Raw genomic sequence first — 22,899 nt, forward strand, 5'->3', positions numbered from 1 at the left:
GGAGGCTGCCAGACAATTTTCCATGCACACTCTGGGCTGGGGGGCAGTCAACCACCAGTACACACAGCAGAACCTAAACCCATACCATTATTGCTAAGCAGCAAGACAGGGGCCCATTGCACTCCCACGGGGCCTTTTTAAATGCAATCCATAACCCGGATTTGCCAGGAACCCTTCTTACTCCTCCTACTTGCATGTGACACTGGGCTTAGGATCTGCATAGGAAACACACACACAAGCACACACCTACCTTTGTTGCCTGCAGATGCCTCCTTGGCTGTCCCCAAACGGTATCAAACCAACACCCACGGGAAGCTGTAAGCATAGAGGACATGCCTGCACCCCATTGGACTTACCTGTGTGGGTTAAATCCGGGTTATTTGACAACCTATGGCGGTGATGGTTCTGCTCAGGCAGAGCAGTGCTGATGCTCCTCATAAAGCTGTCGCTGCTGTGAAGGTTCTAGGTGACATCACAAATCCCTATGGTTACATACACAACAAAGCTGGGTTGTTGTTGTTTACACTCTGCAAGGCCTGTGGAAGTGAGTGACATCATAGCACTGTAGTTCTGAGGGTTCAAGATGGATGCAACAATCTCCTGTTGCTTCTATGAAGGCCGTAATAGACGACATCACCAAACAGCTCCATAGTCACATACACAGCAAAGGAGAGATGTTGTTTACACCTAGTGATGTCAGTGGTATTGAGTGACATCACAGCACAGTGCTAAGGCTCCTGGGCCTGGACACAGCAGCGGCTGCAATATCTCAACGGAGAATACGTTTATATCTATGTGTGTGTGTGCGCATATATATATATATATATATATATATATATATATATATATATATATTTCTCCGCCGAAATCACTTTTAAACCCATTTCCACCTTTTTTTCCCTTCTCTTCCTCTTACTTTTTTTTCACGTTTTTTTACGTTTTTCTCCTTTTCGCCTCTTTTCTGGGCGTATTATTCTTCTTTTTCTTCTTTTTTTTCGTCTAATGCATACCCCATCAGTGCAGCAATGCTTATTCAATACCGCCAGCAGATGGAGACACTGGGGGATAATTTTCTAAGGATTTATACTGATTTTTCCTGTCTGAATTTGTCGCACAGAAAGTTGCAGGCCAAATATGTGTGACATTTCTGCGACTTTAGCTTCTAGAGCATTTTTACAACATTATACATAGGTGCTGAATACATAAAAAGCGACTGTTCAGCGACAGACAAGTCGCATCGGCTGAAAGTAGGCCAGAATGTCAGTCCATGTTGGAGCAGGTTTAGATACAGTCTAAAGCATAGATCTCAAAGTCTGTGCACAGAATTTAGCAAGGGCCTCGCACCTTCTGATGCATCAGGTAGGTGCACAATAGCATAGCCTAACCCTCTGTACTTTGGTCTATATTGATGCGGGACATAGACAGCCAGCTGATGACCAATCCATTAGTGCAATGGATGGCTGGAAGCATTTGTCTTTGCCTTTGCAATACCACAGAAGCAATGCATGGTCAATGTACAGCAATGACACACCTGTGTGAACAGCCAGGAGACCCCCCCCCCCATGTTATGTTACATAGTTACATAGTTAGTACGGTCGAAAAAAGACATATGTCCATCAAGTTCAACCAGGGAATTAAGGGGTAGGGGTGTGGCGCGATATTGGGGAAGGGATGAGATTTTATATTTCTTCATAAGCATTAATCTTATTTTGTCAATTAGGAACATTCAGCACCCACCCGCTATCAAGGCAGCTGCCTATCATGTCATGCCCTACCTGCACAGGTGTGCTGGCTACTCAAATGATCCAATTAAGGAGGCCATTTAGTCAGCAGCAGCAGAAGTCCTGTGCCTGGACGCTCCAACAGGGGCCAGACACAAGCAGAAGCAGAAGCAGCAGAAGCAGCAGCAGCATCACCTTTTGTTTTTTGGCTGCAGCAGCAGCAAGGCCCACAGGGCTGGCTAGCTGGCTAGCCAGCAAGCAGGTAGCAATGAAAGTAGGAATCTTTCTTTTTAACCCTGTAAGGGGGTGGTGCACTGTACCCGAAGATACTGCCATATCGGGTCAATGCATAGGGCGACGGAAGCAAGCTTCGAAATCGGCCCCCGTTCTCAAAAATCCATTTAATATATGGTCCCCAGATAGGGGACGTATCAGATATTAAACTGATAAGAACAGATTTTTTACTTTTAGATATAATATTCTTAGACTAAAAGACCTTACGCAGTCCAGATTATACTTAGTCTGCTAAAAGCATATTCCACAGATGTAGATTCCAAAGACTTTTAGCCACTTTGTGACCTAATCTTTTTTTATCCAATAAATAGAAAACATACATCTCACTAAGAGCTAGGCGAACACAATCTTTAGAGGTAATAGTGTCTCTTTTAAAAAGAAGAATATTCCTCGTCTTCCATAGTGCAATTTTAATACAATTTATACTAATCCACAAAACCCGAGACTTTTCCACAGATAAAACATTATAAAATCCATATAAAATAACTTCATGATTTAAAAAATTAAGATCAGAAATGAATTTTAGTAAGGGTCCTATCAAATGCCATATCTCTTGGGCGTAAAAACAGTTCCAAAAAAGGTGTAAAACTGTTTCCTCACTAGGACACCCCATTCTCGGGCACTTTGCACTACGACACAATCCTCTTCTGTGTTGGAATTCTCTGGTAGGCAAACATTGATGTGCTATCTGCCAGGCCAGATCTTTTAAGTCATTAGATAAGAATCCCATATTCACCATCCTCCAAACTCTTAGAGATTTCTCAGTGGAATAATTAGATATTAAGCAAATCTGTTCTATCTTCCTGATTTCAGGAACTAATTTTCGTGCATTACTACAAATTTCTTGACTAAAATTAGCAATGCCATAAATACGAATAATCTTTTCTAAAACCACATAGTGCGCTGGGGGAATAAATAAGATTGGGGACGTTAAAGGTAAGGTTATCCACTTTCTTTTTCTAAAAATGTGACCTGCAGCATATTTTAAAAAATAAGACCAATAACAGTTTCTTTGCAAGCCATTAAAACACATAGAAAAAAAGTGAATATATAAAAACCTTTTTAAATCAGGCACATCCTTACCCCCCAATTTCTTTGTCTTCATCATTACATCTCTCCTGAGTTTATCCATTTTAGACCCCCATAAAAAATGAAAGCAAATCTTGTTTAAAAACTTTAAGGTGCGTTCACTCGGTGGGAAAACCAAGCTTAAATATAGCATGATAGGTAGCAACAAAGCTTTCATTATCAGTACTTTTCCTTCTATTGTTAATTTCCTCATTTTCCAAAAACTTATTTTCTTTTGCACTTTCTCTTTGACGATGGACCAGCTTTCCTCTCCATTATTTTCATTGTCAAAGATGACACCCAAGATTTTGATTTTATCATATTGCACATTCACCTCCGTATTGCCCCAATTCCCTATTGCAAAGCAATCACATTTATTTTTATTTAATTTGAAGCCAGAGCCCTCACAAAAAAATTCTGTCTGTCTGATAGCACGTTTCAGGGATGGTTCATCTGGACATAGAATATTAACATCATCCATGTATGCTATCGTCTTTACGCTCTGTCCTCCACTTCCAGGGATTGGCACTCCTCTAATGAGCTTATCTTTTCTCAAAACATTCAACAGAGGTTCTATTGCACATATGAAAAGAATGGGTGATAGGGGGCACCCCTGTTTCACCCCAGACTGTAAACATACCTCTTGGGATAAAAAACCGTTAATTAAAATACGACTAAAACAGTTTTTATATAAAAGTGCAATTTTTCCAACAATAAAATCAGGAAAATTCATTTTCTTTAAAACCAACCATAAAAAATCATGAGAAACACGGTCATAAGCCTTTTGAAAATCCAAGGATAAAATTGCCAATTTCTGATCACATTGTTTCTGATACCATAAAACATCTTTTACAAGGTTTAGATGATCACTTATTTTCCTTCCAGGTACTCCGCATACTTGGTCACTGTGTATAACCTTAGAAATTACCTGCTTGAGCCTATTTGCTAAAATTTTTGCTAAAACCTTATAGTCTGTATTTAGCAGGGTAATAGGCCTCCAATTTTCTAATTTAGAGATGTCTCCTTTTTTAAAAATCAGAGTAACAACACCATCTCTCCAGGACGCAGGTAAAATCTCAGATTTAAAAGCACAGTTAAAAATACCTAAAAGATCATCTTTTAAAATGGACCAAAAACACAGATAAAATTCAACTGGCAACCCATCCGAACCAGGTGTTTTACCATTTAAAAAACTCTTAAAAGTGCTTAAAAGTTCAGGTAAAAAGATTTCATCACAAAGGCTCTCTTGGTCAGTTTTGTCAAGTTTTGAATCCAAGGTATCTAAAACATCATTAGTAAAGGAAATATCAATATCTTTTTTATTAAAAAGCTCCTGATAAAATACTTGTGCTTCTCGCAACATCTCTTCATTAGTTATCTTCCCTTCTATTACAGATATCATTTCTTTCTTTCCCACCACCTTCTTAAAAAAGAATCTCGAACACTTTTCATCATTCTCCAGACATTGCACCTTGCTGTTAAAAATCATTTCTTTTCCTTTTTGACTAATGGCATTTTTTATTTCATTCTTTGTCTGAGCAATAACATCATCCATCTCAAGCCCGGCTTGCTTTAGTTTATAATATGTTTGGATTTTAGTGTTTAACATTTTAAACCATAACTTTTTCTCCTTAGCCTTTTGGATGCCCACACGGATAAAAAACAGTTTAGTCCACTTTTTAACATCCTCCCACCAATCCAAAATATTTTTATATTGGGATTGACGCAATCTCCATTTGTTATAAGCAGCAATAAAATCATTTTTTGTTTTCATGTCCTCTAATAAAGTAGTGTTGAGCTTCCAAACGCCTCTGCCTTTCTCTAGGCCAGGTAAAGTGACATGTGCATGTAATAACTTATGATCAGAGAAAATATTCGATAAAAGAGAAACCTCAACTAGATTAAAACTTTCCGATAAAAAAATAAAATCAATCCTGGATTTGCAGACATTATTTTCCCATGTGTAACCAGGGTCGTCTGGGTATTTTCTCCTCCAGACATCGGTAAAGTTAAAATCCTCAGTCATACTCTTAATCTGTTTCTCTGTTTTATCCACTCTGACATGCACACTTCCACTCTCACGATGATCACCACTCATACAACAATTAAAATCTCCAGCCATTAAAATAGGTGTTGAACCTGGGATAAAAGCCTGAATATCATTAATCAAGTCGGCTCTCTCATTTTTTTCAGGAGAAGCATAGATGTTAAAAAGCTTAATCTCTGAGCCATTGTACTTAATATTAACTAATAGCGCTCTACCAGGTATAATTTCTAAGAAGGACAAAACTTGTACATCTGAACCTCTAAACAAGATCCCAACACCTGAAGATCTGTTCAGATTGTCACCCGACCAGACCGATGGTCCCAAAGTCCAGCTACGACAAAGGTCCTCATAATTTGGACTATGTTCAATTCCACATTCTTGTAAAAAGAACAGAGAACAGTCCAAGGTCTCTAAAAAACTAAACAAAGCAGCCCTTCTCGTAGGGCTCTTTAGACCTCTCACATTAAGAGAGGAGCACTTTAAGGAAGCTATTCGCTACTGGAGTTTGAGTCCGATATGAAACCCACAGGTGACTCCGGGCTTTCGAACTCTTTGATATTTTTTGGATCGGACGCTGATCTTATAGAAGGCCTCCATGCATGTTGACTGTCCTCACATTCGTCTGAGCTTTTTTTGACAGGCCGTTTAATGCCAAGTTGTGGCTCATCTCCAAGTTCCTTCTTCCGCTTGATCTCCTTCACGCCAACCTCCATGGCTTCACTGCTCACTAGTGACCCTCCACCACCAGAACCCTCCACAGAAGGTCTCCCCTCTGTCTCAGGCACAGCAGAAAGGTCCATAAGCTCCGCCACGACATGAGAAGTTACAGCCGGCTTTTCTGAAGGCGCCTCAGACCGCTGGGGTGCTTTCGCAGGTGGTACTTCAGCTTGCACTACACCCACTCTCCCCGCTACACGGTCAGCCCACGATCTAGCTACACTGGAACGGAGACTGCAATCTTTAAAGGCATGGCCTTCTTCACCACAAATGTTGCAGACGATTTTAGCACAGTCCTTAGAAACATGGCCTTCTTGATTGCACCGACCACAGCGAACTGTAGTGTCCGTGCAAACTTCCATAGTATGTCCGAATTTCTTACATTTCCTACAAAAAGTAGGCATCTCGGGATAAAACAAATAGCCCTTATCCCGACCGATAGAAAAGTTGGAGGGTGGATGACACAACCCTCCAATGCCAGTAGCATCCTCCTTCATTTTCACAAAAAACTTATGTTTCCCCGTCCATAGGTCTTCTGAATTCATCACCTTATGGGAATACTTAACAGAACTGCAGTATTTCCCCAAAAAGAGCTCAATATGGGACACAGTCACAAAGGGATTGTGCATACACACAACTAGAGGAATATCGCCTCCAGTATACAACACTGTGACCGTGATCCCATCAAGCTCAGCAAGGTCTTGATTGCTTTTCAGCTTCTCAAAAAGATTCTGGCATGCATAAGCAGAGTCCAGAGTTAGGATGAAGCTGCCCTTCCGAGGATCTCTGAGACAGACGATGTTCTCTTTCTTCACCCCAAGAAGCTTGTAGAGAGTTTCTTTCACAAAATAAGAAAGTTGGACGAGTTCTTGCTTGTCTTCATCAACATCAAAGCGAAAGGAAAAACGAATCCGCGTTTCACCGGATGTAAGGTAACGGATGCGAACACCCATCTTGTCGATCGCCTTTTCGGTTCCTCGTAGCAGCCCCCCTTGGAGAAGGTAGGACAAACTCCCAGGATCCTCCTGACCAGACACTTGATCTAGCCAAAAGGCCGAGAAGCGATAACCGTGAAAGGGGCGGGCCCAACAAGGTCCCCTTCATGGGCACTATCACTGCTTGCTGTCAGGGAGGCTGCCAGACAATTTTCCATGCACACTCTGGGCTGGGGGGCAGTCAACCACCAGTACACACAGCAGAACCTAAACCCATACCATTATTGCTAAGCAGCAAGACAGGGGCCCATTGCACTCCCACGGGGCCTTTTTAAATGCAATCCATAACCCGGATTTGCCAGGAACCCTTCTTACTCCTCCTACTTGCATGTGACACTGGGCTTAGGATCTGCATAGGAAACACACACACAAGCACACACCTACCTTTGTTGCCTGCAGATGCCTCCTTGGCTGTCCCCAAACGGTATCAAACCAACACCCACGGGAAGCTGTAAGCATAGAGGACATGCCTGCACCCCATTGGACTTACCTGTGTGGGTTAAATCCGGGTTATTTGACAACCTATGGCGGTGATGGTTCTGCTCAGGCAGAGCAGTGCTGATGCTCCTCATAAAGCTGTCGCTGCTGTGAAGGTTCTAGGTGACATCACAAATCCCTATGGTTACATACACAACAAAGCTGGGTTGTTGTTGTTTACACTCTGCAAGGCCTGTGGAAGTCAGTGACATCATAGCACTGTAGTTCTGAGGGTTCTAGATGGATGCAACAATCTCCTGTTGCTTCTATGAAGGCCATAATAGACGACATCACCAAACAGCTCCATAGTCACATACACAGCAAAGGAGAGATGTTGTTTACACCTAGTGATGTCAGTGGTATTGAGTGACATCACAGCACAGTGCTAAGGCTCCTGGGCCTGGACACAGCAGCGGCTGCAATATCTCAACGGAGAATACGTTTATATCTATGTGTGTGTGTGCGCATATATATATATATATATATATATATATATTTCTCCGCCGAAATCACTTTTAAACCCATTTCCACCTTTTTTTCCCTTCTCTTCCTCTTACTTTTTTTTCACGTTTTTTTACGTTTTTCTCCTTTTCGCCTCTTTTCTGGGCGTATTATTCTTCTTTTTCTTCTTTTTTTTCGTCTAATGCATACCCCATCAGTGCAGCAATGCTTATTCAATACCGCCAGCAGATGGAGACACTGGGGGATAATTTTCTAAGGATTTATACTGATTTTTCCTGTCTGAATTTGTCGCACAGAAAGTTGCAGGCCAAATATGTGTGACATTTCTGCGACTTTAGCTTCTAGAGCATTTTTACAACATTATACATAGGTGCTGAATACATAAAAAGCGACTGTTCAGCGACAGACAAGTCGCATCGGCTGAAAGTAGGCCAGAATGTCAGTCCATGTTGGAGCAGGTTTAGATACAGTCTAAAGCATAGATCTCAAAGTCTGTGCACAGAATTTAGCAAGGGCCTCGCACCTTCTGATGCATCAGGTAGGTGCACAATAGCATAGCCTAACCCTCTGTACTTTGGTCTATATTGATGCGGGACATAGACAGCCAGCTGATGACCAATCCATTAGTGCAATGGATGGCTGGAAGCATTTGTCTTTGCCTTTGCAATACCACAGAAGCAATGCATGGTCAATGTACAGCAATGACACACCTGTGTGAACAGCCAGGAGACCCCCCCCCCCCCATGTTATGTTACATAGTTACATAGTTAGTACGGTCGAAAAAAGACATATGTCCATCAAGTTCAACCAGGGAATTAAGGGGTAGGGGTGTGGCGCGATATTGGGGAAGGGATGAGATTTTATATTTCTTCATAAGCATTAATCTTATTTTGTCAATTAGGAACATTCAGCACCCACCCGCTATCAAGGCAGCTGCCTATCATGTCATGCCCTACCTGCACAGGTGTGCTGGCTACTCAAATGATCCAATTAAGGAGGCCATTTAGTCAGCAGCAGCAGAAGTCCTGTGCCTGGACGCTCCAACAGGGGCCAGACACAAGCAGAAGCAGAAGCAGCAGAAGCAGCAGCAGCACCACCTTTTGTTTTTTGGCTGCAGCAGCAGCAAGGCCCACAGGGCTGGCTAGCTGGCTAGCCAGCAAGCAGGTAGCAATGAAAGTAGGAATCTTTCTTTTTAACCCTGTAAGGGGGTGGTGCACTGTACCCGAAGATACTGCCATATCGGGTCAATGCATAGGGCGACGGAAGCAAGCTTCGAAATCGGCCCCCGTTCTCAAAAATCCATTTAATATATGGTCCCCAGATAAGGGACGTATCAGATATTAAACTGATAAGAACAGATACTACACTTGATCTTAGCCAAAAGGCCGAGAAGCGATAACCGTGAAAGGGGCGGGCCCAACAAGGTCCCCTTCATGGGCACTATCACTGCTTGCTGTCAGGGAGGCTGCCAGACAATTTTCCATGCACACTCTGGGCTGGGGGGCAGTCAACCACCAGTACACACAGCAGAACCTAAACCCATACCATTATTGCTAAGCAGCAAGACAGGGGCCCATTGCACTCCCACGGGGCCTTTTTAAATGCAATCCATAACCCGGATTTGCCAGGAACCCTTCTTACTCCTCCTACTTGCATGTGACACTGGGCTTAGGATCTGCATAGGAAACACACACACAAGCACACACCTACCTTTGTTGCCTGCAGATGCCTCCTTGGCTGTCCCCAAACGGTATCAAACCAACACCCACGGGAAGCTGTAAGCATAGAGGACATGCCTGCACCCCATTGGACTTACCTGTGTGGGTTAAATCCGGGTTATTTGACAACCTATGGCGGTGATGGTTCTGCTCAGGCAGAGCAGTGCTGATGCTCCTCATAAAGCTGTCGCTGCTGTGAAGGTTCTAGGTGACATCACAAATCCCTATGGTTACATACACAACAAAGCTGGGTTGTTGTTGTTTACACTCTGCAAGGCCTGTGGAAGTCAGTGACATCATAGCACTGTAGTTCTGAGGGTTCAAGATGGATGCAACAATCTCCTGTTGCTTCTATGAAGGCCGTAATAGACGACATCACCAAACAGCTCCATAGTCACATACACAGCAAAGGAGAGATGTTGTTTACACCTAGTGATGTCAGTGGTATTGAGTGACATCACAGCACAGTGCTAAGGCTCCTGGGCCTGGACACAGCAGCGGCTGCAATATCTCAACGGAGAATACGTTTATATCTATGTGTGTGTGTGCGCATATATATATATATATATATATATATATATATATATATATATATATATATATTTCTCCGCCGAAATCACTTTTAAACCCATTTCCACCTTTTTTTCCCTTCTCTTCCTCTTACTTTTTTTTCACGTTTTTTTACGTTTTTCTCCTTTTCGCCTCTTTTCTGGGCGTATTATTCTTCTTTTTCTTCTTTTTTTTCGTCTAATGCATACCCCATCAGTGCAGCAATGCTTATTCAATACCGCCAGCAGATGGAGACACTGGGGGATAATTTTCTAAGGATTTATACTGATTTTTCCTGTCTGAATTTGTCGCACAGAAAGTTGCAGGCCAAATATGTGTGACATTTCTGCGACTTTAGCTTCTAGAGCATTTTTACAACATTATACATAGGTGCTGAATACATAAAAAGCGACTGTTCAGCGACAGACAAGTCGCATCGGCTGAAAGTAGGCCAGAATGTCAGTCCATGTTGGAGCAGGTTTAGATACAGTCTAAAGCATAGATCTCAAAGTCTGTGCACAGAATTTAGCAAGGGCCTCGCACCTTCTGATGCATCAGGTAGGTGCACAATAGCATAGCCTAACCCTCTGTACTTTGGTCTATATTGATGCGGGACATAGACAGCCAGCTGATGACCAATCCATTAGTGCAATGGATGGCTGGAAGCATTTGTCTTTGCCTTTGCAATACCACAGAAGCAATGCATGGTCAATGTACAGCAATGACACACCTGTGTGAACAGCCAGGAGACCCCCCCCCCATGTTATGTTACATAGTTACATAGTTAGTACGGTCGAAAAAAGACATATGTCCATCAAGTTCAACCAGGGAATTAAGGGGTAGGGGTGTGGCGCGATATTGGGGAAGGGATGAGATTTTATATTTCTTCATAAGCATTAATCTTATTTTGTCAATTAGGAACATTCAGCACCCACCCGCTATCAAGGCAGCTGCCTATCATGTCATGCCCTACCTGCACAGGTGTGCTGGCTACTCAAATGATCCAATTAAGGAGGCCATTTAGTCAGCAGCAGCAGAAGTCCTGTGCCTGGACGCTCCAACAGGGGCCAGACACAAGCAGAAGCAAAAGCAGCAGAAGCAGCAGCAGCACCACCTTTTGTTTTTTGGCTGCAGCAGCAGCAAGGCCCACAGGGCTGGCTAGCTGGCTAGCCAGCAAGCAGGTAGCAATGAAAGTAGGAATCTTTCTTTTTAACCCTGTAAGGGGGTGGTGCACTGTACCCGAAGATACTGCCATATCGGGTCAATGCATAGGGCGACGGAAGCAAGCTTCGAAATCGGCCCCCGTTCTCAAAAATCCATTTAATATATGGTCCCCAGATAGGGGACGTATCAGATATTAAACTGATAAGAACAGATACTACACTTGATCTTAGCCAAAAGGCCGAGAAGCGATAACCGTGAAAGGGGCGGGCCCAACAAGGTCCCCTTCATGGGCACTATCACTGCTTGCTGTCAGGGAGGCTGCCAGACAATTTTCCATGCACACTCTGGGCTGGGGGGCAGTCAACCACCAGTACACACAGCAGAACCTAAACCCATACCATTATTGCTAAGCAGCAAGACAGGGGCCCATTGCACTCCCACGGGGCCTTTTTAAATGCAATCCATAACCCGGATTTGCCAGGAACCCTTCTTACTCCTCCTACTTGCATGTGACACTGGGCTTAGGATCTGCATAGGAAACACACACACAAGCACACACCTACCTTTGTTGCCTGCAGATGCCTCCTTGGCTGTCCCCAAACGGTATCAAACCAACACCCACGGGAAGCTGTAAGCATAGAGGACATGCCTGCACCCCATTGGACTTACCTGTGTGGGTTAAATCCGGGTTATTTGACAACCTATGGCGGTGATGGTTCTGCTCAGGCAGAGCAGTGCTGATGCTCCTCATAAAGCTGTCGCTGCTGTGAAGGTTCTAGGTGACATCACAAATCCCTATGGTTACATACACAACAAAGCTGGGTTGTTGTTGTTTACACTCTGCAAGGCCTGTGGAAGTGAGTGACATCATAGCACTGTAGTTCTGAGGGTTCTAGATGGATGCAACAATCTCCTGTTGCTTCTATGAAGGCCATAATAGACGACATCACCAAACAGCTCCATAGTCACATACACAGCAAAGGAGAGATGTTGTTTACACCTAGTGATGTCAGTGGTATTGAGTGACATCACAGCACAGTGCTAAGGCTCCTGGGCCTGGACACAGCAGCGGCTGCAATATCTCAACGGAGAATACGTTTATATCTATGTGTGTGTGTGCGCATATATATATATATATATATATATATATATATATATATATATATTTCTCCGCCGAAATCACTTTTAAACCCATTTCCACCTTTTTTTCCCTTCTCTTCCTCTTACTTTTTTTTCACGTTTTTTTACGTTTTTCTCCTTTTCGCCTCTTTTCTGGGCGTATTATTCTTCTTTTTCTTCTTTTTTTTCGTCTAATGCATACCCCATCAGTGCAGCAATGCTTATTCAATACCGCCAGCAGATGGAGACACTGGGGGATAATTTTCTAAGGATTTATACTGATTTTTCCTGTCTGAATTTGTCGCACAGAAAGTTGCAGGCCAAATATGTGTGACATTTCTGCGACTTTAGCTTCTAGAGCATTTTTACAACATTATACATAGGTGCTGAATACATAAAAAGCGACTGTTCAGCGACAGACAAGTCGCATCGGCTGAAAGTAGGCCAGAATGTCAGTCCATGTTGGAGCAGGTTTAGATACAGTCTAAAGCATAGATCTCAAAGTCTGTGCACAGAATTTAGCAAGGGCCTCGCACCTTCTGATGCATCAGGTAGGTGCACAATAGCATAGCCTAACCCTCTGTACTTTGGTCTATATTGATGCGGGACATAGACAGCCAGCTGATGACCAATCCATTAGTGCAATGGATGGCTGGAAGCATTTGTCTTTGCCTTTGCAATACCACAGAAGCAATGCATGGTCAATGTACAGCAATGACACACCTGTGTGAACAGCCAGGAGACCCCCCCCCCCATGTTATGTTACATAGTTACATAGTTAGTACGGTCGAAAAAAGACATATGTCCATCAAGTTCAACCAGGGAATTAAGGGGTAGGGGTGTGGCGCGATATTGGGGAAGGGATGAGATTTTATATTTCTTCATAAGCATTAATCTTATTTTGTCAATTAGGAACATTCAGCACCCACCCGCTATCAAGGCAGCTGCCTATCATGTCATGCCCTACCTGCACAGGTGTGCTGGCTACTCAAATGATCCAATTAAGGAGGCCATTTAGTCAGCAGCAGCAGAAGTCCTGTGCCTGGACGCTCCAACAGGGGCCAGACACAAGCAGAAGCAGAAGCAGCAGAAGCAGCAGCAGCATCACCTTTTGTTTTTTGGCTGCAGCAGCAGCAAGGCCCACAGGGCTGGCTAGCTGGCTAGCCAGCAAGCAGGTAGCAATGAAAGTAGGAATCTTTCTTTTTAACCCTGTAAGGGGGTGGTGCACTGTACCCGAAGATACTGCCATATCGGGTCAATGCATAGGGCGACGGAAGCAAGCTTCGAAATCGGCCCCCGTTCTCAAAAATCCATTTAATATATGGTCCCCAGATAGGGGACGTATCAGATATTAAACTGATAAGAACAGATACTACACTTGATCTTAGCCAAAAGGCCGAGAAGCGATAACCGTGAAAGGGGCGGGCCCAACAAGGTCCCCTTCATGGGCACTATCACTGCTTGCTGTCAGGGAGGCTGCCAGACAATTTTCCATGCACACTCTGGGCTGGGGGGCAGTCAACCACCAGTACACACAGCAGAACCTAAACCCATACCATTATTGCTAAGCAGCAAGACAGGGGCCCATTGCACTCCCACGGGGCCTTTTTAAATGCAATCCATAACCCGGATTTGCCAGGAACCCTTCTTACTCCTCCTACTTGCATGTGACACTGGGCTTAGGATCTGCATAGGAAACACACACACAAGCACACACCTACCTTTGTTGCCTGCAGATGCCTCCTTGGCTGTCCCCAAACGGTATCAAACCAACACCCACGGGAAGCTGTAAGCATAGAGGACATGCCTGCACCCCATTGGACTTACCTGTGTGGGTTAAATCCGGGTTATTTGACAACCTATGGCGGTGATGGTTCTGCTCAGGCAGAGCAGTGCTGATGCTCCTCATAAAGCTGTCGCTGCTGTGAAGGTTCTAGGTGACATCACAAATCCCTATGGTTACATACACAACAAAGCTGGGTTGTTGTTGTTTACACTCTGCAAGGCCTGTGGAAGTGAGTGACATCATAGCACTGTAGTTCTGAGGGTTCAAGATGGATGCAACAATCTCCTGTTGCTTCTATGAAGGCCGTAATAGACGACATCACCAAACAGCTCCATAGTCACATACACAGCAAAGGAGAGATGTTGTTTACACCTAGTGATGTCAGTGGTATTGAGTGACATCACAGCACAGTGCTAAGGCTCCTGGGCCTGGACACAGCAGCGGCTGCAATATCTCAACGGAGAATACGTTTATATCTATGTGTGTGTGTGCGCATATATATATATATATATATATATATATATATATATATATATATTTCTCCGCCGAAATCACTTTTAAACCCATTTCCACCTTTTTTTCCCTTCTCTTCCTCTTACTTTTTTTTCACGTTTTTTTACGTTTTTCTCCTTTTCGCCTCTTTTCTGGGCGTATTATTCTTCTTTTTCTTCTTTTTTTTCGTCTAATGCATACCCCATCAGTGCAGCAATGCTTATTCAATACCGCCAGCAGATGGAGACACTGGGGGATAATTTTCTAAGGATTTATACTGATTTTTCCTGTCTGAATTTGTCGCACAGAAAGTTGCAGGCCAAATATGTGTGACATTTCTGCGACTTTAGCTTCTAGAGCATTTTTACAACATTATACATAGGTGCTGAATACATAAAAAGCGACTGTTCAGCGACAGACAAGTCGCATCGGCTGAAAGTAGGCCAGAATGTCAGTCCATGTTGGAGCAGGTTTAGATACAGTCTAAAGCATAGATCTCAAAGTCTGTGCACAGAATTTAGCAAGGGCCTCGCACCTTCTGATGCATCAGGTAGGTGCACAATAGCATAGCCTAACCCTCTGTACTTTGGTCTATATTGATGCGGGACATAGACAGCCAGCTGATGACCAATCCATTAGTGCAATGGATGGCTGGAAGCATTTGTCTTTGCCTTTGCAATACCACAGAAGCAATGCATGGTCAATGTACAGCAATGACACACCTGTGTGAACAGCCAGGAGACCCCCCCCCCCATGTTATGTTACATAGTTACATAGTTAGTACGGTCGAAAAAAGACATATGTCCATCAAGTTCAACCAGGGAATTAAGGGGTAGGGGTGTGGCGCGATATTGGGGAAGGGATGAGATTTTATATTTCTTCATAAGCATTAATCTTATTTTGTCAATTAGGAACATTCAGCACCCACCCGCTATCAAGGCAGCTGCCTATCATGTCATGCCCTACCTGCACAGGTGTGCTGGCTACTCAAATGATCCAATTAAGGAGGCCATTTAGTCAGCAGCAGCAGAAGTCCTGTGCCTGGACGCTCCAACAGGGGCCAGACACAAGCAGAAGCAGAAGCAGCAGAAGCAGCAGCAGCATCACCTTTTGTTTTTTGGCTGCAGCAGCAGCAAGGCCCACAGGGCTGGCTAGCTGGCTAGCCAGCAAGCAGGTAGCAATGAAAGTAGGAATCTTTCTTTTTAACCCTGTAAGGGGGTGGTGCACTGTACCCGAAGATACTGCCATATCGGGTCAATGCATAGGGCGACGGAAGCAAGCTTCGAAATCGGCCCCCGTTCTCAAAAATCCATTTAATATATGGTCCCCAGATAGGGGACGTATCAGATATTAAACTGATAAGAACAGATACTACACTTGATCTTAGCCAAAAGGCCGAGAAGCGATAACCGTGAAAGGGGCGGGCCCAACAAGGTCCCCTTCATGGGCACTATCACTGCTTGCTGTCAGGGAGGCTGCCAGACAATTTTCCATGCACACTCTGGGCTGGGGGGCAGTCAACCACCAGTACACACAGCAGAACCTAAACCCATACCATTATTGCTAAGCAGCAAGACAGGGGCCCATTGCACTCCCACGGGGCCTTTTTAAATGCAATCCATAACCCGGATTTGCCAGGAACCCTTCTTACTCCTCCTACTTGCATGTGACACTGGGCTTAGGATCTGCATAGGAAACACACACACAAGCACACACCTACCTTTGTTGCCTGCAGATGCCTCCTTGGCTGTCCCCAAACGGTATCAAACCAACACCCACGGGAAGCTGTAAGCATAGAGGACATGCCTGCACCCCATTGGACTTACCTGTGTGGGTTAAATCCGGGTTATTTGACAACCTATGGCGGTGATGGTTCTGCTCAGGCAGAGCAGTGCTGATGCTCCTCATAAAGCTGTCGCTGCTGTGAAGGTTCTAGGTGACATCACAAATCCCTATGGTTACATACACAACAAAGCTGGGTTGTTGTTGTTTACACTCTGCAAGGCCTGTGGAAGTCAGTGACATCATAGCACTGTAGTTCTGAGGGTTCTAGATGGATGCAACAATCTCCTGTTGCTTCTATGAAGGCCATAATAGACGACATCACCAAACAGCTCCATAGTCACATACACAGCAAAGGAGAGATGTTGTTTACACCTAGTGATGTCAGTGGTATTGAGTGACATCACAGCACAGTGCTAAGGCTCCTGGGCCTGGACACAGCAGCGGCTGCAATATCTCAACGGAGAATACGTTTATATCTATGTGTGTGTGTGCGCATATATATATATATATATATATATATATATATTTCTCCGCCGAAATCACTTTTAAACCCATTTCCACCTTTTTTTCCCTTCTCTTCCTCTTACTTTTTTTTCACGTTTTTTTACGTTTTTCTCCTTTTCGCCTCTTTTCTGGGCGTATTATTCTTCTTTTTCTTCTTTTTTTTCGTCTAATGCATACCCCATCAGTGCAGCAATGCTTATTCAATACCGCCAGCAGATGGAGACACTGGGGGATAATTTTCTAAGGATTTATACTGATTTTTCCTGTCTGAATTTGTCGCACAGAAAGTTGCAGGCCAAATATGTGTGACATTTCTGCGACTTTAGCTTCTAGAGCATTTTTACAACATTATACATAGGTGCTGAATACATAAAAAGCGACTGTTCAGCGACAGACAAGTCGCATCGGCTGAAAGTAGGCCAGAATGTCAGTCCATGTTGGAGCAGGTTTAGATACAGTCTAAAGCATAGATCTCAAAGTCTGTGCACAGAATTTAGCAAGGGCCTCGCACCTTCTGATGCATCAGGTAGGTGCACAATAGCATAGCCTAACCCTCTGTACTTTGGTCTATATTGATGCGGGACATAGACAGCCAGCTGATGACCAATCCATTAGTGCAATGGATGGCTGGAAGCATTTGTCTTTGCCTTTGCAATACCACAGAAGCAATGCATGGTCAATGTACAGCAATGACACACCTGTGTGAACAGCCAGGAGACCCCCCCCCCCATGTTATGTTACATAGTTACATAGTTAGTACGGTCGAAAAAAGACATATGTCCATCAAGTTCAACCAGGGAATTAAGGGGTAGGGGTGTGGCGCGATATTGGGGAAGGGATGAGATTTTATATTTCTTCATAAGCATTAATCTTATTTTGTCAATTAGGAACATTCAGCACCCACCCGCTATCAAGGCAGCTGCCTATCATGTCATGCCCTACCTGCACAGGTGTGCTGGCTACTCAAATGATCCAATTAAGGAGGCCATTTAGTCAGCAGCAGCAGAAGTCCTGTGCCTGGACGCTCCAACAGGGGCCAGACACAAGCAGAAGCAGAAGCAGCAGAAGCAGCAGCAGCATCACCTTTTGTTTTTTGGCTGCAGCAGCAGCAAGGCCCACAGGGCTGGCTAGCTGGCTAGCCAGCAAGCAGGTAGCAATGAAAGTAGGAATCTTTCTTTTTAACCCTGTAAGGGGGTGGTGCACTGTACCCGAAGATACTGCCATATCGGGTCAATGCATAGGGCGACGGAAGCAAGCTTCGAAATCGGCCCCCGTTCTCAAAAATCCATTTAATATATGGTCCCCAGATAGGGGACGTATCAGATATTAAACTGATAAGAACAGATACTACACTTGATCTTAGCCAAAAGGCCGAGAAGCGATAACCGTGAAAGGGGCGGGCCCAACAAGGTCCCCTTCATGGGCACTATCACTGCTTGCTGTCAGGGAGGCTGCCAGACAATTTTCCATGCACACTCTGGGCTGGGGGGCAGTCAACCACCAGTACACACAGCAGAACCTAAACCCATACCATTATTGCTAAGCAGCAAGACAGGGGCCCATTGCACTCCCACGGGGCCTTTTTAAATGCAATCCATAACCCGGATTTGCCAGGAACCCTTCTTACTCCTCCTACTTGCATGTGACACTGGGCTTAGGATCTGCATAGGAAACACACACACAAGCACACACCTACCTTTGTTGCCTGCAGATGCCTCCTTGGCTGTCCCCAAACGGTATCAAACCAACACCCACGGGAAGCTGTAAGCATAGAGGACATGCCTGCACCCCATTGGACTTACCTGTGTGGGTTAAATCCGGGTTATTTGACAACCTATGGCGGTGATGGTTCTGCTCAGGCAGAGCAGTGCTGATGCTCCTCATAAAGCTGTCGCTGCTGTGAAGGTTCTAGGTGACATCACAAATCCCTATGGTTACATACACAACAAAGCTGGGTTGTTGTTGTTTACACTCTGCAAGGCCTGTGGAAGTCAGTGACATCATAGCACTGTAGTTCTGAGGGTTCTAGATGGATGCAACAATCTCCTGTTGCTTCTATGAAGGCCATAATAGACGACATCACCAAACAGCTCCATAGTCACATACACAGCAAAGGAGAGATGTTGTTTACACCTAGTGATGTCAGTGGTATTGAGTGACATCACAGCACAGTGCTAAGGCTCCTGGGCCTGGACACAGCAGCGGCTGCAATATCTCAACGGAGAATACGTTTATATCTATGTGTGTGTGTGCGCATATATATATATATATATATATATATATATATTTCTCCGCCGAAATCACTTTTAAACCCATTTCCACCTTTTTTTCCCTTCTCTTCCTCTTACTTTTTTTTCACGTTTTTTTACGTTTTTCTCCTTTTCGCCTCTTTTCTGGGCGTATTATTCTTCTTTTTCTTCTTTTTTTTCGTCTAATGCATACCCCATCAGTGCAGCAATGCTTATTCAATACCGCCAGCAGATGGAGACACTGGGGGATAATTTTCTAAGGATTTATACTGATTTTTCCTGTCTGAATTTGTCGCACAGAAAGTTGCAGGCCAAATATGTGTGACATTTCTGCGACTTTAGCTTCTAGAGCATTTTTACAACATTATACATAGGTGCTGAATACATAAAAAGCGACTGTTCAGCGACAGACAAGTCGCATCGGCTGAAAGTAGGCCAGAATGTCAGTCCATGTTGGAGCAGGTTTAGATACAGTCTAAAGCATAGATCTCAAAGTCTGTGCACAGAATTTAGCAAGGGCCTCGCACCTTCTGATGCATCAGGTAGGTGCACAATAGCATAGCCTAACCCTCTGTACTTTGGTCTATATTGATGCGGGACATAGACAGCCAGCTGATGACCAATCCATTAGTGCAATGGATGGCTGGAAGCATTTGTCTTTGCCTTTGCAATACCACAGAAGCAATGCATGGTCAATGTACAGCAATGACACACCTGTGTGAACAGCCAGGAGACCCCCCCCCCATGTTATGTTACATAGTTACATAGTTAGTACGGTCGAAAAAAGACATATGTCCATCAAGTTCAACCAGGGAATTAAGGGGTAGGGGTGTGGCGCGATATTGGGGAAGGGATGAGATTTTATATTTCTTCATAAGCATTAATCTTATTTTGTCAATTAGGAACATTCAGCACCCACCCGCTATCAAGGCAGCTGCCTATCATGTCATGCCCTACCTGCACAGGTGTGCTGGCTACTCAAATGATCCAATTAAGGAGGCCATTTAGTCAGCAGCAGCAGAAGTCCTGTGCCTGGACGCTCCAACAGGGGCCAGACACAAGCAGAAGCAGAAGCAGCAGAAGCAGCAGCAGCACCACCTTTTGTTTTTTGGCTGCAGCAGCAGCAAGGCCCACAGGGCTGGCTAGCTGGCTAGCCAGCAAGCAGGTAGCAATGAAAGTAGGAATCTTTCTTTTTAACCCTGTAAGGGGGTGGTGCACTGTACCCGAAGATACTGCCATATCGGGTCAATGCATAGGGCGACGGAAGCAAGCTTCGAAATCGGCCCCCGTTCTCAAAAATCCATTTAATATATGGTCCCCAGATAAGGGACGTATCAGATATTAAACTGATAAGAACAGATACTACACTTGATCTTAGCCAAAAGGCCGAGAAGCGATAACCGTGAAAGGGGCGGGCCCAACAAGGTCCCCTTCATGGGCACTATCACTGCTTGCTGTCAGGGAGGCTGCCAGACAATTTTCCATGCACACTCTGGGCTGGGGGGCAGTCAACCACCAGTACACACAGCAGAACCTAAACCCATACCATTATTGCTAAGCAGCAAGACAGGGGCCCATTGCACTCCCACGGGGCCTTTTTAAATGCAATCCATAACCCGGATTTGCCAGGAACCCTTCTTACTCCTCCTACTTGCATGTGACACTGGGCTTAGGATCTGCATAGGAAACACACACACAAGCACACACCTACCTTTGTTGCCTGCAGATGCCTCCTTGGCTGTCCCCAAACGGTATCAAACCAACACCCACGGGAAGCTGTAAGCATAGAGGACATGCCTGCACCCCATTGGACTTACCTGTGTGGGTTAAATCCGGGTTATTTGACAACCTATGGCGGTGATGGTTCTGCTCAGGCAGAGCAGTGCTGATGCTCCTCATAAAGCTGTCGCTGCTGTGAAGGTTCTAGGTGACATCACAAATCCCTATGGTTACATACACAACAAAGCTGGGTTGTTGTTGTTTACACTCTGCAAGGCCTGTGGAAGTCAGTGACATCATAGCACTGTAGTTCTGAGGGTTCAAGATGGATGCAACAATCTCCTGTTGCTTCTATGAAGGCCGTAATAGACGACATCACCAAACAGCTCCATAGTCACATACACAGCAAAGGAGAGATGTTGTTTACACCTAGTGATGTCAGTGGTATTGAGTGACATCACAGCACAGTGCTAAGGCTCCTGGGCCTGGACACAGCAGCGGCTGCAATATCTCAACGGAGAATACGTTTATATCTATGTGTGTGTGTGCGCATATATATATATATATATATATATATATATATATATATATATATATATTTCTCCGCCGAAATCACTTTTAAACCCATTTCCACCTTTTTTTCCCTTCTCTTCCTCTTACTTTTTTTTCACGTTTTTTTACGTTTTTCTCCTTTTCGCCTCTTTTCTGGGCGTATTATTCTTCTTTTTCTTCTTTTTTTTCGTCTAATGCATACCCCATCAGTGCAGCAATGCTTATTCAATACCGCCAGCAGATGGAGACACTGGGGGATAATTTTCTAAGGATTTATACTGATTTTTCCTGTCTGAATTTGTCGCACAGAAAGTTGCAGGCCAAATATGTGTGACATTTCTGCGACTTTAGCTTCTAGAGCATTTTTACAACATTATACATAGGTGCTGAATACATAAAAAGCGACTGTTCAGCGACAGACAAGTCGCATCGGCTGAAAGTAGGCCAGAATGTCAGTCCATGTTGGAGCAGGTTTAGATACAGTCTAAAGCATAGATCTCAAAGTCTGTGCACAGAATTTAGCAAGGGCCTCGCACCTTCTGATGCATCAGGTAGGTGCACAATAGCATAGCCTAACCCTCTGTACTTTGGTCTATATTGATGCGGGACATAGACAGCCAGCTGATGACCAATCCATTAGTGCAATGGATGGCTGGAAGCATTTGTCTTTGCCTTTGCAATACCACAGAAGCAATGCATGGTCAATGTACAGCAATGACACACCTGTGTGAACAGCCAGGAGACCCCCCCCCCATGTTATGTTACATAGTTACATAGTTAGTACGGTCGAAAAAAGACATATGTCCATCAAGTTCAACCAGGGAATTAAGGGGTAGGGGTGTGGCGCGATATTGGGGAAGGGATGAGATTTTATATTTCTTCATAAGCATTAATCTTATTTTGTCAATTAGGAACATTCAGCACCCACCCGCTATCAAGGCAGCTGCCTATCATGTCATGCCCTACCTGCACAGGTGTGCTGGCTACTCAAATGATCCAATTAAGGAGGCCATTTAGTCAGCAGCAGCAGAAGTCCTGTGCCTGGACGCTCCAACAGGGGCCAGACACAAGCAGAAGCAGAAGCAGCAGAAGCAGCAGCAGCACCACCTTTTGTTTTTTGGCTGCAGCAGCAGCAAGGCCCACAGGGCTGGCTAGCTGGCTAGCCAGCAAGCAGGTAGCAATGAAAGTAGGAATCTTTCTTTTTAACCCTGTAAGGGGGTGGTGCACTGTACCCGAAGATACTGCCATATCGGGTCAATGCATAGGGCGACGGAAGCAAGCTTCGAAATCGGCCCCCGTTCTCAAAAATCCATTTAATATATGGTCCCCAGATAGGGGACGTATCAGATATTAAACTGATAAGAACAGATACTACACTTGATCTTAGCCAAAAGGCCGAGAAGCGATAACCGTGAAAGGGGCGGGCCCAACAAGGTCCCCTTCATGGGCACTATCACTGCTTGCTGTCAGGGAGGCTGCCA

The 22,899-nt window shown here is 44.5% G+C and overlaps 7 non-coding genes and 1 pseudogene across 7 annotated transcripts; all 8 read right to left on the reverse strand.

Annotated features, from left to right (window-relative positions):
- Window positions 1–2,025: 2,025 nt before the first annotated feature.
- Window positions 2,026–2,201, reverse strand: LOC130321728 (U2 spliceosomal RNA; annotated as a pseudogene).
- A 6,786-nt stretch (window positions 2,202–8,987) lies between these two features.
- LOC130321706 (U2 spliceosomal RNA) lies at window positions 8,988–9,178 on the reverse strand. Its single transcript, XR_008867390.1, has one exon. It is a non-coding gene; the product is annotated as a U2 spliceosomal RNA (small nuclear RNA).
- Window positions 9,179–11,271: 2,093 nt separating this feature from the next.
- Window positions 11,272–11,462, reverse strand: LOC130321675 (U2 spliceosomal RNA). Its single transcript, XR_008867362.1, has one exon. It is a non-coding gene; the product is annotated as a U2 spliceosomal RNA (small nuclear RNA).
- A 2,086-nt stretch (window positions 11,463–13,548) lies between these two features.
- LOC130321687 (U2 spliceosomal RNA) lies at window positions 13,549–13,739 on the reverse strand. The gene has a single exon (XR_008867373.1). It is a non-coding gene; the product is annotated as a U2 spliceosomal RNA (small nuclear RNA).
- Window positions 13,740–15,825: 2,086 nt separating this feature from the next.
- Window positions 15,826–16,016, reverse strand: LOC130321699 (U2 spliceosomal RNA). The gene has a single exon (XR_008867384.1). It is a non-coding gene; the product is annotated as a U2 spliceosomal RNA (small nuclear RNA).
- A 2,074-nt stretch (window positions 16,017–18,090) lies between these two features.
- Window positions 18,091–18,281, reverse strand: LOC130321711 (U2 spliceosomal RNA). The gene has a single exon (XR_008867395.1). It is a non-coding gene; the product is annotated as a U2 spliceosomal RNA (small nuclear RNA).
- A 2,073-nt stretch (window positions 18,282–20,354) lies between these two features.
- On the reverse strand, window positions 20,355–20,545 carry LOC130321707 (U2 spliceosomal RNA). Its single transcript, XR_008867391.1, has one exon. It is a non-coding gene; the product is annotated as a U2 spliceosomal RNA (small nuclear RNA).
- A 2,089-nt stretch (window positions 20,546–22,634) lies between these two features.
- LOC130321725 (U2 spliceosomal RNA) lies at window positions 22,635–22,825 on the reverse strand. The gene has a single exon (XR_008867407.1). It is a non-coding gene; the product is annotated as a U2 spliceosomal RNA (small nuclear RNA).
- Between the last annotated feature and the right edge of the window lie 74 nt (window positions 22,826–22,899).

Source organism: Hyla sarda, unplaced genomic scaffold (assembly GCF_029499605.1).
Source record: "Hyla sarda isolate aHylSar1 unplaced genomic scaffold, aHylSar1.hap1 scaffold_228, whole genome shotgun sequence".
NCBI classification, from domain to species: Eukaryota; Metazoa; Chordata; class Amphibia; order Anura; family Hylidae; genus Hyla; species Hyla sarda.